Genomic DNA, 16,291 nt, shown 5'->3' on the forward strand with positions numbered 1-16,291 from the left:
AGTGTGATGGCAGGTTGGGTTAGTGGTAATAGGAATAAGATAAAGGGAACAGATAAACTTAGGATATAGTTTTGACTTTAAAATGGCGTGATTTGCTGGTTGCATGAATGTGAAATATTGAGAAATAAAGAGGAATCAAATTGTCCCCTATAAACCATTGGAGCAATGTAGTTTTATGCAGAATAACAACAAAAACAGAGGGGGAGAATACTTACTGGGGGCAGAGATTCCGAAGTCAAGTATTTGGTTTTGGAAATGATAATTTTGAGATGACTATGAGATATTTAACTGCTAATGTCAATGAGTTTGTTTAATGTTTAAATCAGAGATGAAGAACAGGAACAAGATACCATAATTATTGGAAGGAGGAAATAGACATTGAATCAGAAGAGCGGAGGGCTCAGGACTAAAAACCTCGACATTAAGAGGTCATTTATAAAGAGAAAAGTCAATAATTAAAAGAAGAGAATATCCCAAGGAGATAAAGCAGAATACCTTCTCTTTATTAGGAAGTTAGAGAAGGAGAATGTTTCAAGAAGCAATAGGGAACTGGTACATATTATGTTATTTATAAATATTTATAAAAACTAGTAAACAGAATCATTTTCACTCTGCACTTTCTCAAAATTTTAGTGTATGTATTAGTCCATTTACACGCTTCTGATAAAGACATATCTGAGACTGGGTAATTTATGAAGAAAAAGAGGGTTAATGGACTCACAGTTCCACGTGGCTGGGGAGGCCTCAAAATCATTGCAGAAGAGCAAGAGACATCATCTTACATGAAGGCAGGCAAGAAAGTATGAGAGCCAAGTGAATGAAGAAACACCTTATAAAACTATCAGATCTTGTGAGACTTATTCACTTTCTAAAGAACAATATGGAGGAAACTGCCCCTATGATTCAATTACCTCCTACTGAGTCCCTTCCACAACACATGCGAATTACGGGACATAATTCAAGATGAAATTTGGGTGGGGATTCAGCCAAACCATATCAGTATATTAATATAAGGTATGCTAATATATGTATGTTCATGTATTGTTTTACTATGATACACTAGTATTTCAATATACTAATATGTACCACACACTATATAAATATTTATATATATTTTAAATATACAAGGAGGCAATGTATTAAACATCTTTTTTCCAAAATTACTAAATATTTGGATATCTTTGCTTTGGGGGCACATTATTAAAATATAAAACTGAAATGTAATGTTAGCTACAGAAAAGAGGATAATTTATCAATTTACCTATATCTATAATCTATAAATGTATAATCTATCTATATATCTCTATACCCATGTGTATACAGTCTATGAAATAAAATCCAGGCATTGTAACCAATCTGCAATCAAACAAATTCTTTAAGAAACACTTTTGAATTGTGTATATTTAAGCTGTACAACATGATGCTTTGATATACGTAGTATGATGATTACTACAGTCAAGCAAATTAACATTTTCATTGCCTCACATAAATACCTTTTTTGGTGGTAAGAGTATGTAAATTTACTCTTTTGGCAAATTTTCAAAATGCAATACAATTGTATTCACTTTAGTCATCATCAAGCAAGGTGATGTAATTAAAACAAGCAGCCACCTCCAGAAGCCAGGAAAAAAAAAAAAAATTTCAAGTAGAATTAATCTATATTGTAAAAGAAATAGAAAGGAACACGATGAAATTAACAAATTGAAATCTAACACATGCAGAGAGAGACACACACACAGACTGTAAATTCCTTAAAGTATAAAAATGTAGCAGAAACAGAAGCAAAATATAACTTATAAGGTAAAAAAATTAAAATGTACTCCTCTGACAAATTATTTTGTTAACAATAAATTTTTAAAAATCCATATTCTAAATAGAAGACACTGACTGAATGTCCACCACCAAAACTGTTAGCAAGTGGCCAATACAGAAATGAACTGTATTCTTTTGGTCATTACAGATCTGCTAAAGTATTAATATACATCCCAATGTTTTTTTTTTTGTTGTTGTTGTTGTTTTTGGTTTTTTTTTTTTTTTGAGACGGAGTTTAGCTCTTGTTACCCAGGCTGGAGTGCAATGGCACGATCTCGGCTCACCGCAACCTCTGCCTCCTGGGTTCAGGCAATTCTCCTGCCTCAGCCTCCTGAGTAGCTGGGATTACAGGCATGCGCCACGATGCCCAGCCAATTTTTTGTATTTTTAGTAGAGACAGAGTTTCACCATGTTGACCAGGATGGTCTCGATCTCTTGACCTCGTGATCCACTCGCCTAGGCCTCCCAAAGTGCTGGGATTACAGGCGTGAGCCACCATGCCCGGCACATCCCAATGTTTTATCATTACATATTAACCAGAATTTCTAAAACAAAACAAAACCCAGAAAATTCCAGATGTTGATGAGGTGATGATACAGCAACCTAAACTCTCATAAATTGATGTCAGTTATGTAAATCAGCACAATCTTACTGGAAAACTGTTTAGCAGTAACTACCACTAAAGTTAAACATACATATGACTCAATGATTTCATTCTAATAATACACTCCAAATTATACATACATGACCACCAAAAGTTTGTGCTAACACTCACAAATGAGTCCCTAACTGAAAACTACAGTAAATAGTTCATAAGAATACTGCATAAAGGAGTCTCAAACTGAAAACTACAGTAAATTGTGATATATCACACATTGAAACACTGTACAGAAAAGAGCAAGGATGCTCTAAAACATGATAGATCATTTTCACAAGCAGAATGTTGACCATACATATTGCAAGTTGTCATTTATATAAATAATACACAAGTAAAAGTCACAATACTGGTGACCTTCTGGAGGCAGTGACTTAGCGATTGGAAAATGGGGAATGCAAAGAGATTCAGAGGTTTTGAAAACATTTTATTTATTGATTTTGATGATGTTTCATGGCATGGTCAGTTTTAAATAAATTTAGATATTTCCACAATGTTATACCAAATAATTTTCTGACAAAGTCATTTCATAATTCAAAAATACATATTTACCATTTCCATGAGATGTATTTTTAATGTGATTAACATAATCAAGTTATATTTTAACTATGATATACAATATTTTTCTAAGTAAAAATTTAGAATATAGCTTCAATATTTTTCAACATTTTATACAGCAGAGTACTAGTGGAATGATATGTCTTGGCCATATATGCCTCATTCTGAAGGCAAGTGTTGGTTAGCACAAAGAATTTCATAAAGATAGATATATGGTAGATTGAAGAATAAAGTGATGCAATCATGCTGATAAGTATCAAAATGCACTTAAGAAAAGTTAGAATATTTATGATTTTAAAAGAAAAAGCTGCTTACCAACAAGAAATAGATACTTTAGAACCATAATACAGTGTAACTATATTCATATAATATATACAGCAATATAGGTATATATATTCATAATATAGTAAACTATATTCTCAAAAAAGCTGAGAAACTAATGGGGGAAAGACATATCAATTGGTTAACAATTAGAAGAAGTCTCTTGAAATCAAGAAGGAATGCCTAAATCATATATCACTGAAATATTTGGAGTCAATCAATACTTTAGATCCAAAAGAAAACTTGAATCATTTACTTTTATCTGTCTAAACTGTATTTATTACCCCATCTGTATCCTCAACATGTCATCAGAGAATACCTCAATAGTATACTAACTGGCAATTTTCTTCTGTCTTGCTTCTCCCCTATTTATTAGCTGTACTTCAGGTAGAATTATGTAAAAACACAAATTGGATCATGCCATTTCTAAATGCTTCCCCTTTCATTTGAGGCAGAATTCACACTTAGTATTCTAATTTTCAAAGCCCTAGCTGATACCTACCCTGTCTACTCATAAAACCTCATCTTGCATCACCTTGCTTTCTTCTTGGTACTCAGTCTCTACTCCACATTTTTTAAGTCATTTCAACTTCTCAAATATTTAAATATAATTTTTGCTTTAATGCATAGCACTTGCTCTGCAAGCAGGCCCTCCATTCTCTGCACACACAGACATTTTGCCTGAGGTATACCTTCCATGCCTATGTTTAATTGCCTCTATTGCTTCTGGAAAGGTGCCTCACAACTGTTAATTATGAGTTATATTTGCCTTTTTATATTTGGCTTCACATATAACTTCGTGCTTCTCCTATCATTACATAAGCATGACTTGTCTAACTAGTATTACCTGCTAATTTATCTGTACCCCAGTGAAACTACAAAGCCTATCAGAAGAGCTATCATGATAGTATGCTTCTTTGAATGCTGGAGTTTAGTGGAGGACTTTTCTCATATGATTGTTAAATAAAGAAATAAATAAGTAAAAAATATTGTCTAGGGAATTATAAAAAAAGATACAAACACTATGCATTTTGTGAATAAAATATTGAAGAATAGACTTTAATATCCTTACTTGAAATAAGTGTGATTGTCAGCACAACTCTCAGAGCTCCAAAATCTATTATTAGGGGATAATAAAAAACGAAAATATGATTTTGAATGAAAGAACACATGGTATAAAGAACAGTAATTAAATTAAAAATATGAATAAATCAAGATTGCTAGGCTGATGGATACAGTAAGATTAATAAAAATAAAGTTGAATGGATTTTCTGGAGCAGAGATCAGAGCAATTCAAGAGAAATAGCCATAAATCTAAGAAAAGCCCTGACAGATTTCATTCAAGGAGCAGAAACAAGTGAGTCTCTAAAAAATTCCAGGAAAAAATGAGGAAGAAAAGTAAAGCAAGATGCATGCGTGGATCAAGTGGTCCCTTGTGGATGTGGTCAGGGTTGACATTGCATTTGAGTTTACTTGTGAGAAGGTAATTAAATCATGATGTAACTTTTATTTTTAAAAAGATCACTTGGGATGATATGAGAAGAACACAGAATAAAGGTTTGGACCAATTAGGACAAAGCTGTCATTAATAAAATGTTGATAGTTTGCTGAGCATGTTTTCATGAAAAAAGATGTCTGATTAAAAAAAAATACTGCACTAAAAGATTACATTTGGCATGCTTTAAACTTTACACCCTAAATCTGTACTTCACCCTAAATCTGGTCCTGATAAAACGCAGCAGTTTTAATGATGAACAATATACTCTAAGCTGATTAACGAGGAACTTGAGGGTAGTAGTGTATACATGCAGTAGGATCAATACAATAAACACTTGGTAGCATAATGATTACTGGAAATAGGAGACAGGAGACAGTGACCTTGAAAAATAGAGTGTATGTTCAGAAAGTTGTTCTGTAAGTAATACTACTTAGTTTAAACTTTATTCAAATATAAAGGTATAGAAAAGAAATATTTAAAAAATAGACTGTTTCTTCTAGATTTTCTAGTTTATATGTGTAGAGGTGTTTATAGTATTCTCTGATGGTAGTCTGTATTTCTGTGGGATCAGTGGTGATTTTATTATGTCTATTTGATTCTTCTCTCTTTTCTTCTTTATGAATCTGACTAGCAGTCTTATCTATTTTGTTGATCTTTTCAAAAAGCCAGCTCCTGGATTCATTGATTTTTAAGGGTTTTTTGTGTCTCTGACTCCTTCAGTTCTGTTCTGATCTTTGTTATTTATTTATTCATTGTCTTCTGCTAGCTTTTGAATTTGTTTACTCTTGCTTCTCTAGTTCTTTTAATTGTGATGATAGGGTGTTGATTTTAGATCTTTCCTGTTTTCTCCTGTGGGAATTTAGTGCTATAAGTTTGCCTCTAGACACTGCTTTAGTTGTGTCCCAGAGATGCTGGTATGTTGTGTCTTTGTTCTCATTGGTTTCAAATAACTTATTTATTTCTGCCTTAATTTTGTTATTTACCAGTAGTCATTCAAGAGCAGGTTGTTCAGTTTCCATGCAGATGTGCAGTTCTGAGTGAGTTTCTTAATCCTGAGTTCTAATTTGATTGCACTGTGGTCTGAGAGACTGTTTGTTGCAATTTCAGTTCTTTTGCATTTGCTGGGGAGTGTTTTACTTCCAATTATGTGGTCAATTTTAGAAGAAGTGTGATGTGGTGCTGAGAGTAATGTATATTCTGTTGATTTTGGGTGGGAGTTCTGTAGATGTCTGTTAGATACTCTTGGTCCAGAGCTGAGTTCAAGTCCTGAATACTCTTGTTAATTTTCTGTCTCCTTGATCTAATACTGACAATGGGGTGTTAAAATCTCCCACTATTATTGTGTGGGAGTCTATGTCTCTTTGTAGGTCTCTAAGAACTTGCTTTATGAATCTGGGTGCTCCTGTATTGGGTGCATATATATTTAGGATCATTAGCTCTTCTTGTTGCGTCGATCCCTTTGCCATTATGTAATGCCCTTCTTTGTCTTTTTTGACCTTTGTTGGTTTAAAGGCTGTTTTATCAGAGATTAGGATTGCAACCCTGCCTTTTTTTTTTCTTTTCATTTGGTTAGTATATTGCCCTCTATCTCTTTATTTTGTGCCTATATGTGTCTTTGCATGTGAGATGGGTCTCCTAAATACAGCACAGCAATGGGTTGTTGGAATTCACTTGGGGTGGCTGGCAAAATATTATGGGAAATATAGGAAAAATTATAGATTATAGTCTCTAAACTTTTGGAAGTTCAGAAGGTTTTATTGGGACAAGCTGAAGACAGCCACCTCATTTACATTAGCATAGGAAAGAGATAGAGAAGATAAAAGGCTTTCTGAGTTTAAGTCTGTTTACCCCACATCCCTTTGTCTATACTATAACTGCTTACTCATGTAAATTTTGTGCTGGGTGGTCCCCTCAGGGGGAGATCAAAGGAAAATTACCCATTAATAATATTTACTCTAAAGCTTTTATCAGTCTAAAACCATTCTTTTAACCACGTTAATTATCCATAAGTGTGTTAATTTAGAACCTCTGTTGTAAAATCTTACTGAACAAATGTAACAATGGAAAGGGCGTCTTGGTGGATTGGTTGCATTTATCCCTCTGAAAGCAGCCAAGAACCATCCCCAGCCCACTTGAATCACTGTAATGATGTGAGAATGCATTCATTCATCCGTTTGAGTCAGGGTCTGCAGGCCAGACCTCTGCAGGTGGTGGTTGACCTCTCAATGGATCTTGGCTCTTTATCCAATTTGCCAGTCTCTCTTTTAATTGGGGCATTTAGTCCATTTACATTTAAGGTTAATATTGTTATGTATGAATTTGATCCCGTCATTTGATACTAGCTGGTTGTTTTGCCTTTTAGTTGATGCAGTTTCTTCATAGTGCCAATGGTCTTTACAATTTGGTATTTTTTTTTTCCAGTGGCTGGTACCAGTTTTTCCTTGCCATGTTTAGTGCTTTCTCCAGGAGCTCTTGTAAGGCAGGACTGGTAGTGACAAAATCTCTCAGCATTTGCTTGTCTGTAGAGGATTTTATTTCCCCTTCACTTAGAAGCTTAGTTTGGCTACATAGAAAATTCAGGGTTGAAAATTCTTTTAAGAATGTTGAATACTGGCCCCTACTCTCGTCTGGTTTGTAAGGTTTCTTCAGAGATATTGCTATTAGTCTGATGGGCTTCCCTCTGTGGGTAACCTGACCTTTCTCTCTGACTGCCCTTAACATTTTTTCCTTCATTTCAATCTTGGTGAATCAGATGATTATGTGTCTGGGAGTTGCTCTTCTCAAGGAGTATCTTTGTGGTGTTCACTGTATTTTCTAAATTTAAATGTTTACTTGTCTTACTAGGTTGGGGAAGTTCTCCTGGATAATATCCTTAAGAGTGTTTTCCAACTTAGTTCCATTCTCATCATCACTTTCAGGTACACCAATCAAATGTAGGTTTGGTCTTTTTACATAGTCCCATATTTCTTGAAGGCTTTGTTCATTCCTTTTCATTCTTTTTTCTCTAATCTTGTCTTCATGCTTTATTTCATTAAGTTGATCTTCAATCTCTCATATCCTTTCTTCCATTTGATCAATTCAGCTATTGATACTTGTGTATGCTTCATGTAGTTCTCGTGCTGTGTTTTTCAGCTCCATCAGGTCATTTATGTTCTTCTCTAAAGTGGTTATTCTAGCTATTCAGCTATACAAAAGGGTGAGTTCATGTCCTTTGCAGGGACATGAATGAAGCTGGAAACCATCATTGTCAGGAAACTAACACAAGAACAGAAAGCCAAACACCATATGTTCTCACTTATAAGTAGGAGTTGAACAATGAGAACACATAGACACAGGGAAGGGAACATCACACACTGGGGCCTGTTGGTGGGTCGGGGGCCAGGGGAGGGATAGCATTAGAAGAAATACCTAATGTAGATGACAAGTTTATGGGCGCAGCAAACCACCACGACATGTGTATACCTATGTAACAAAGCTAAATGTTCTGTGTATCCCAGAACTTAAAGTATAATTTAAAAAATTAAATAAATAAACGAATAAAATAAAATGTAAAGAGTCAAAAAATAGACTAAATCTTAATGATGTGGTTGTGATTATTTAACATCTTTTTTCCTCTTAAATTTTGAAATGACGTATATTATTTATATAAACAAATTTTTCACTGTACCAGTAAATTTACTTGATTCATTAAAAATGATTTTTTTCTAATAATTAATATAGTTATTTAATGATGATAGGATAGGATAACGACACATTGAATAATTCTTTTAATATTTTTTTGTGAATTGTTCAGTAGAGGTGAATTAATTCAGAGATGGATATCTTAGTTCCAGATTTATTCCCATTTGTTTAGCCCTCTAAGTGTCCATTATTTGTCATATAAAACAATGAAAGTAAAATTGACAAAGTTTCCCTCTGGATGAGCGCTTTCCTAAATTTAATGAGTTTACAGGTCACCTCAGGATCTTATCAAAATGAAAAGCTGATATGTTAGATCTGGGAATGGACCTGAAATACTATACTTCTTACAGCCACCCTTGACCTAATGCTGTTGGCTTATGAACCACACTTTAATTAGTATGTCGCTGGGTAAAAATTCTTCTGGATTTGGAGACAATTTATTTAGTTCTAAGGGAACAGGTGAATCTTATCAAGATAAATTTGACCAAATACATTTATATCAAACATTCATCTGGTAAGTTAAAAGTAGTCTAAATTCAGCTCTAATGTTATGCACAGGAGATAGTGCTATGTCCTGGACACCCCTTCTGCATTACTTCTGAATAACTGGCCTCAATTTTCTCTTTTATTCCAAGCAGTCCAGTGACTAGTTTTGCACAACTTCCTTTCATCTCCAATGCGGATTATAGCAGCACTTTGCCACAGGCAGATTTTGTGTTATTTGCTTCCATATTAAGGGATTCTCTGTTGTTACTGCAGTGTGGGCTTCTGAGGAAGACTGTTCCACAACCATACACATGAATCAACAAAGCTAATGCTCTAGAGGGTGAACTTTTTTAAACAATGAGGAATAAGAGCCAGTAGAGACATTTTAGTTTTCTCATTCTGTCTTGCAGTCACGGATCCACCCAGTAGTCACCCACAATTGCGGGTCAACTTGAAGATGCATCCTTTATTGTATTCTCTTTCTTTCTTGCATCTCTCCTCCACCTCTTATTCCCACCTCTGGGCCCACAGTTGTCAATAAAAAGACTTGTAAACAAGTTGTTGCCTCTGTATTGCTTTCCACTGAGCCCAGGCTAAGAGGATAAATGATTTAGTTTGTCCAGGATAAAAAGATTACTTACCTAGATTACCTCCCTACATGAACAGGGAAGATCAATATTTCTAAGGAAATTGTGTCAAGATTAAAGAGTATTTCTTTATATAGTAAATCCTTTTAAACACATGCCACCTTTAGTTTGTTACAAAATAAAAAATTGATTACAATTACACTATTTCCTTAGACTTTGGTTTTGGTGGCATTTTAAATGTAAAGTTCCTACTACTCGTGACTCTTAACTGCCCTGACTTTGAGATAAAATTTCCCTACCTAGCATCTTTAAACATGTCAGTTTGCACTTGCTTTGAGGTTTATTTTATATTTCCTGGCGTCAAGCTATCCTGTTATCTTATTATACCGAGAACAATTAGCACTCTAATTTATTGATTCATAGCATTAACTTTATTTTTTTTTTGCATCGACTTACTTTGATTAAAAATTTTATCATACTATGTTAAAAAATCATACTATGTAAAAAAAGAAACAAATACAAAAATGAGGAAGAAAAACTAACATTATTGAATAATGTTTATATCTATTAGGATACACTAATAGGCATCTCCTCTATGCTGTTACTTGTGCAAAATGAAACCCTTTATATTTTCTTGTTATAATAGCTAGAATCTTCTTCAGAGTTATTTCTTGCTTTTGTTTTATTTTTATATACTTCCATTACCCTTGTATACACATTATTTTCTGGATTGCCAGATCCTTGCCAACAATTTTCCAGATGACTGACTAAGAAGTTTAGGCAGGTCTGAAATTGCGTCACCCTTTTCATGCAATAGGCTACCACTGGTGATTTCCATGTCCTGCTGACACAAGACACTTCTTACCATTAGTCTGTTTTCCCCTTAGCTGTATACCAGGCTGTGCATAGATCATCTGTTTACATCTATAAAATAAAATATGTAGCATCTTAATAACTTTTCCCAGATTTCATGAAGTAGCATCATTCATCTATAATGGCATAATTTCAAGTACTAAAATGCAGCATATCGAAAGAATGAACACTTGAATAAAAACAGGAAATGATTTATTTGAAAATAAACTATTAAAAGCATGCAGTTAAAATGTTTAGCATCAACATTATGACCATTGCATAATCATAACCTTTTACTGAAATAAATAAGGATACTAAACTAAATTAAATTTAGTCTATACCTGTTTACTCTCAAATTTTTACATATTATTCTGGACTTGGTTATGTATTCTGTTTTTAATGCTGAGAATGGTACAAGCCTAGACATCAACAATTATCTTTAGCTACCCTATGTGCTTATAGGGTATTTTAAAACTATATCCATGTTTACCTTCTAAGTGATTTAATTTGGGATCTCAACATAGCTGTCTGATGACTGAGAAACTAATTTCTCATACCCTTAATAAAGGATTGGTGATCTGAATTCCTAACAACAGTTAGAAATTCTCACCCAAAATACTAACAAAATTCTCAATCCAAGGACATAACAAGAAAAATCACAGAATTAGGCTATGCATTTTAGATATGTCAAAAGGAAATGGAGATCTGGCACTACATGAAAGAATAAGAAAGTATAGAACCATATATGTGGAAGTTTAAAAATAACATGCAAATAGAAAAAGGGATAAAATTGATAAATGAAACAATATTTATTACGATGAAAATAACTGTAGATGGAATAAGTTCTAGTCTGGAAAAAATTAAGAGAAAGTTTAAATTATTCAGAGAATTCTCAAAAAATACAGCTCAAATATCAAAGTGTTTAAAATATGTGAAAAATGTTAAAGGAAATAGAAAGCACATTTAACAGCTTGAGAAAACATCTAACAGGATTCCTAGAATGAGAACTATAGAAAATTTTGAAGAAACAATATTTGAAGGGGTAATAAAAGGAGGTACTTTCTCACTGATAATTTTTCAGGTGTGAAGAAAATCAAGAATCCTCAGAAACAGTGAGTTCTGAATACAAAGCGGAAACATAAAAATATATATCCATACCTAGATGCCAAAGGAAAATCTAGGACATTATAAATGAAGACACGGCCAGGCGCAGTGGCTCACACCTGTAATCCCAGCATTTTGGGAGACTGAGGTGGCCTGATTGTCTGAGCTCAGGAGTTCAAAACCAGCTTGGGTAACATGGCAAAACTCTGTTTCTACTAAAAATACAAAAAATTAGCTGGGCGTTGTGGTGGGTGCCTATAATCCCAGCTACTTGGGAGGCTGAAACAGGAGAATTGCTTGAACCAGGGAGGTGCACGTTGCAGCAAGCCGTGATCTTGCCATTGCACTCCAGCCTGGGTGACAGAGCAAGACTGTGTCTCAAAAACAAAAACAAACAAACAAGATGCCTTGGTTAAAAGTACTAAAGAAAAACATTAGGTTGTCTTCCAAAATGAATAACAGACTAAAGTTTACTTGATATTAGTGAAAATACAATACAAAATAAAAATATATTCTCAGAGTGCTTAAAAGAAACTGTGCTATACTACATTTCCCTACTGAGCTAAGCCACTGGAAAAAATCCTTCTAGACATTGCCTTAGGCAAAGAGTCCGTGACCAAGAACCCAAAAGCAAATGCAACAAAAACAAAGATAAATAGATGGGACTTAATTGAACTAAAATGCTTCTTTCTGCACAGCAAAAGAAAAAAGTCAGCAGAGTAAACAGACAACCCACAGAGTGGGAGAAAATACTACAAACTATCCCTATAATATCCAGGCTCTACAAGGAACTCAAACAAATCAGCAAATAATAATAAAGATAATCCCATCAAAAAGTGGGCTAAACTCACCATGAAAGTAGCTTACTGCCTAGGTTACTCCCCTTGGCCATGCCTCTAGCTACAAAACAATTTAATTTTTTTTTTTTTTTTCAAAATAAAACCTCAGCTAGCTCTACCAACTGTCAAAAGAAAAGGAAAGTGGGCTAAGAACATAAATACACAATTCTCAAAAGAAGATCTACAAATGGCTAACAAACAGGCTCAACATTACTAATTATTAGAGAAATGCAATTCAAAACCACAGTTTAATACCACCTTACTCCTGCAGGAATGGCTGTAATAAAAATAATAGATGTTGGCATAAATGTGGTGAAAAGTGAACACTTTGACACTGCTGATGGGAATATAAACCAGTACAACCACTATGAAAAGTAGTATGGATACTCCTTAAGAAACTAAAAGTACAACTACCATTTGACTCAATCCCTCTCCTGGGTATGAACCCAGAGAAAAAAAAGTCATTATATGAAAAAGGCACTTGGACACAGATTTATAGCAGCACAATTCACAATTGCAAAAATATGAAACTAGCCTAAATGCCCATCAACAAATAAGTAGTTAAAGAAACTGTAAAATGTGACACACACACACACACACACACACACACACACATATGCAACATGGAATACTACTCAGCCACAAAATGGAATAAAATAATGCCATTTTCAGCAACCTGAATAGAGGTGGAGACCATTATTCTAGGAAAGTAACTCAGGAATTGGAAATCAAGCATCGTATGTTCTCACCTGTGAGTGGGAGCTAAGCTATGAGGATGGAAAGGCATAAGAATAGTGATCTCTGGGGATTCGGGGAGAAGGGTGGGAGGGAGGTGAGAGATAAAATACTATACATTGAGTGTAGACTGTACTCAGTGGGGTAATGGGTGCCCCCAAATCTCAAAAATCTCTACTAAAGAACTTATTCATGTAATCAAACACCACCCATTCCCCCAAAACTATTGAAATAATAATTTTTTATAAAATAGTTATTTCAGTATCAAAAGAAAAAAAAACCAGAAAACTAAGAGTTAAAATTCTAGTGTTCTCATTAAAATTGCATCTAGGCCTTTATTTTTTCAAGAAACACACACATATACACACATATGAAAAGATTGAATAGAAAAAAGCAATTTTATTCATTTATTTATAGACATATATATACATATATATACATATATACATATATATACATATATATACATATATTTACCAATTTAAAACGGATACATAGATTTAGTTGTTGTTTCCTGACGATGAAATTTGCTTTTAGGTGACAGTGCAATGTAAAAAAAAAAAAATGAATATTATAAATCACTAAATTTGCTTCATTGCTTTAAATTGTTAAATATGTATTTTAAATTTTTAAATATAATAAAGTAAAATTATGGCTTTATAACCAATATAATAATTTTAAGAGGCTTATAGTAGAATTTTGATAAAAAATTAAATAGCAAATAAAAATAATTATACTCAACATTTATTCAGGATAATAAACAAAAAAAAATGATTTCCTAGAAAACCACAAACAGAAATAGATATGTTTAACTTGATAAAATATGTCCAGAAACTGATAATTAGTTCTTCCCATGGATATGTTTCCTACTTAGTGTGAGGAGCAGAACAAATATGCCCTCATAATTGGTTCCATTCGGCACAATATATTGAGATTCATCCAATGCTATAATGCAGTTAAATAAAATCATAAGAACTGGGAAAAATAAATAACATTGTTTTTATTCAGAGAAGGTATTTGTGATGGTTTACACTGAGTGCCACCTTGACTGGATTGAAGCATACAAAGTACTGATCCTGGGTGTGTCCATGAGGGTGTTGCCAAACGGAGATTAACATTTGAGTCAGTGGGCTAGGAAAGCCAGAACCATTCTTAATCTGGGTGGGCACAATCTAATCAGCTGCCAGTGTGGTTAGAATTTAAGCAATGAGAAAAATGTGAAAAAAGAGATTGGCCTAGCTTCCTGGCCCACATCTTTCTCCTGTGCTGGATGCTTCCCGCCCTCAAACATCAGACTCCAAGTTCTTCAGTTTTGGAACTCAGACTGGCTCTCTTTGCTTCTCAGCCTGCAGATAGCCTATGGTGGGACCTTGTGATTGTGTGAGTTAATACCTAATAAATTCCCCCATATATGCATGTATATACGAAGGGAATATATATGTATAATTATATATATATATATATATATATATATATATAAACACACGCATATATATATACTATTATGTGTGTGTATATACAATATATAGGGAATATATATATAAACACTATATATGTGTTTATATATGCAAACATATATGTTTATAAATATATAAACATAAATATAGTGTAGATATATTACATATATATGTGTGTGTGTGTATATATATATATATATATATATATATAAACATACTAACATTTGACTTGATATTAGGGTAAATATAATGCAAAATAGAAATATATTCTCAGAGTGCTTAAAGGAAACTGTGCGTTTCCTTACTCAACTAACCCATCAGAAAAAAACCTTCTAGACAATGCCTTAGGCAAAGAATCCGTGACCAAGAACCCAAAAGCAAATGCAACAAAAAACAAAGCCATAAAGCAAGTCTCTAGGGAGTTCCAAACTTCCCCACATTTTCCTGTCTTCTTCTGAGCCCTCTAAACTGTTCCAATCTGTGTGTTACCCAATTCCAAAGTCACTTCCACATTATTGGGTATCTACGACAGCACTCAACTCCTGGTACCAATTTACTGTATTAGTTTGTTTTCACGCTGTTGATAAAGACATACCTGACACTGGGCAATTTACAAAGGAAAGAGGTTTAATGTGACTTAGTTCCAGATGGTTGGGAGGCCTCGCAATCATGGTGGAAGGCAAGGAGGAGCAAGTCACATCTTACATTATACATGGATGGCAGCAGGCTAAAAGAGAGCTTGGGCAGTCAACTCCAGATTATAAAGCCATCAGATCTCATGAGATTTATTCGCTATGAGGAGACTAGCATGAGAAACACCTGCCCCCATGATTCAATTACTTCCCAGGAGGTCCTTCCTACAACTCATGGGAATTCAAGTTGAGATTGGGGTGGGGACACAGCCAAACCATATCACCAGTGAAAAAAACAAAATCCACGCCAGGTACTTTGATAGATGGGAGTTTGATAGATGGGATTTAATATGGCAACTGAATAGAAAACTGTTAGAAAAGTTAAAGGAGGATATTGAGGAGAATGGGACAAGCCAGTTATTTATAATAGCAAAAGAAAAATCAGTCGAAGGAAATATAAAGGAGTTGATGAAACCAGACATGAGAGTTTTTAGGTGCCAACTGGAGAAAGAATTGCACAGTGCTGTCAGTGGGAAGAAGGACTGTGAAAGGAAGCTGCCTTAAGGATGTATCACAGGGGAAGGAGATGTGGCTATTAGATGGGTTACCCAAAGCAGAGAAAAAGGAGGGCATATAACATCCATCTCCATTGTATTCATTGTCCAATCTTCCCATTATTTAAAGAAAAATTTATAGAAAAAAGGCTTTCCTCACATAACCATAAGCTAGAAAATTCTGGGAAAAATATCAGCCTCTGCAAAGAAAAACTGCAGGAAAAAGGTGGTAGTGAATGTGACAGCGAGAAGACACAAAAGAAAACATCAATATCAATTACGCATTTGTTAGGAAGGATTCATAGACATATAAAAATAAAGACTAATGGAATATTTTAACAATTAATTATATTAATATTTATAAATTGTTGAGGTATAATATTCATAAAGCAAAACTTGCTTAAACATACAACCCATTACAAGATATACAGCATTTATAAAACCATAAAACTGGGCCGGGCGCGGTGGCTCAAGCCTGTAATCCCAGCACTTTGGGAGGCCGAGGCGGGTGGATCACGAG

Source organism: Cebus imitator, unplaced genomic scaffold (assembly GCF_001604975.1).
Source record: "Cebus imitator isolate Cc_AM_T3 unplaced genomic scaffold, Cebus_imitator-1.0 Scaffold360, whole genome shotgun sequence".
In the NCBI taxonomy this organism is placed as follows: domain Eukaryota; kingdom Metazoa; phylum Chordata; class Mammalia; order Primates; family Cebidae; genus Cebus; species Cebus imitator.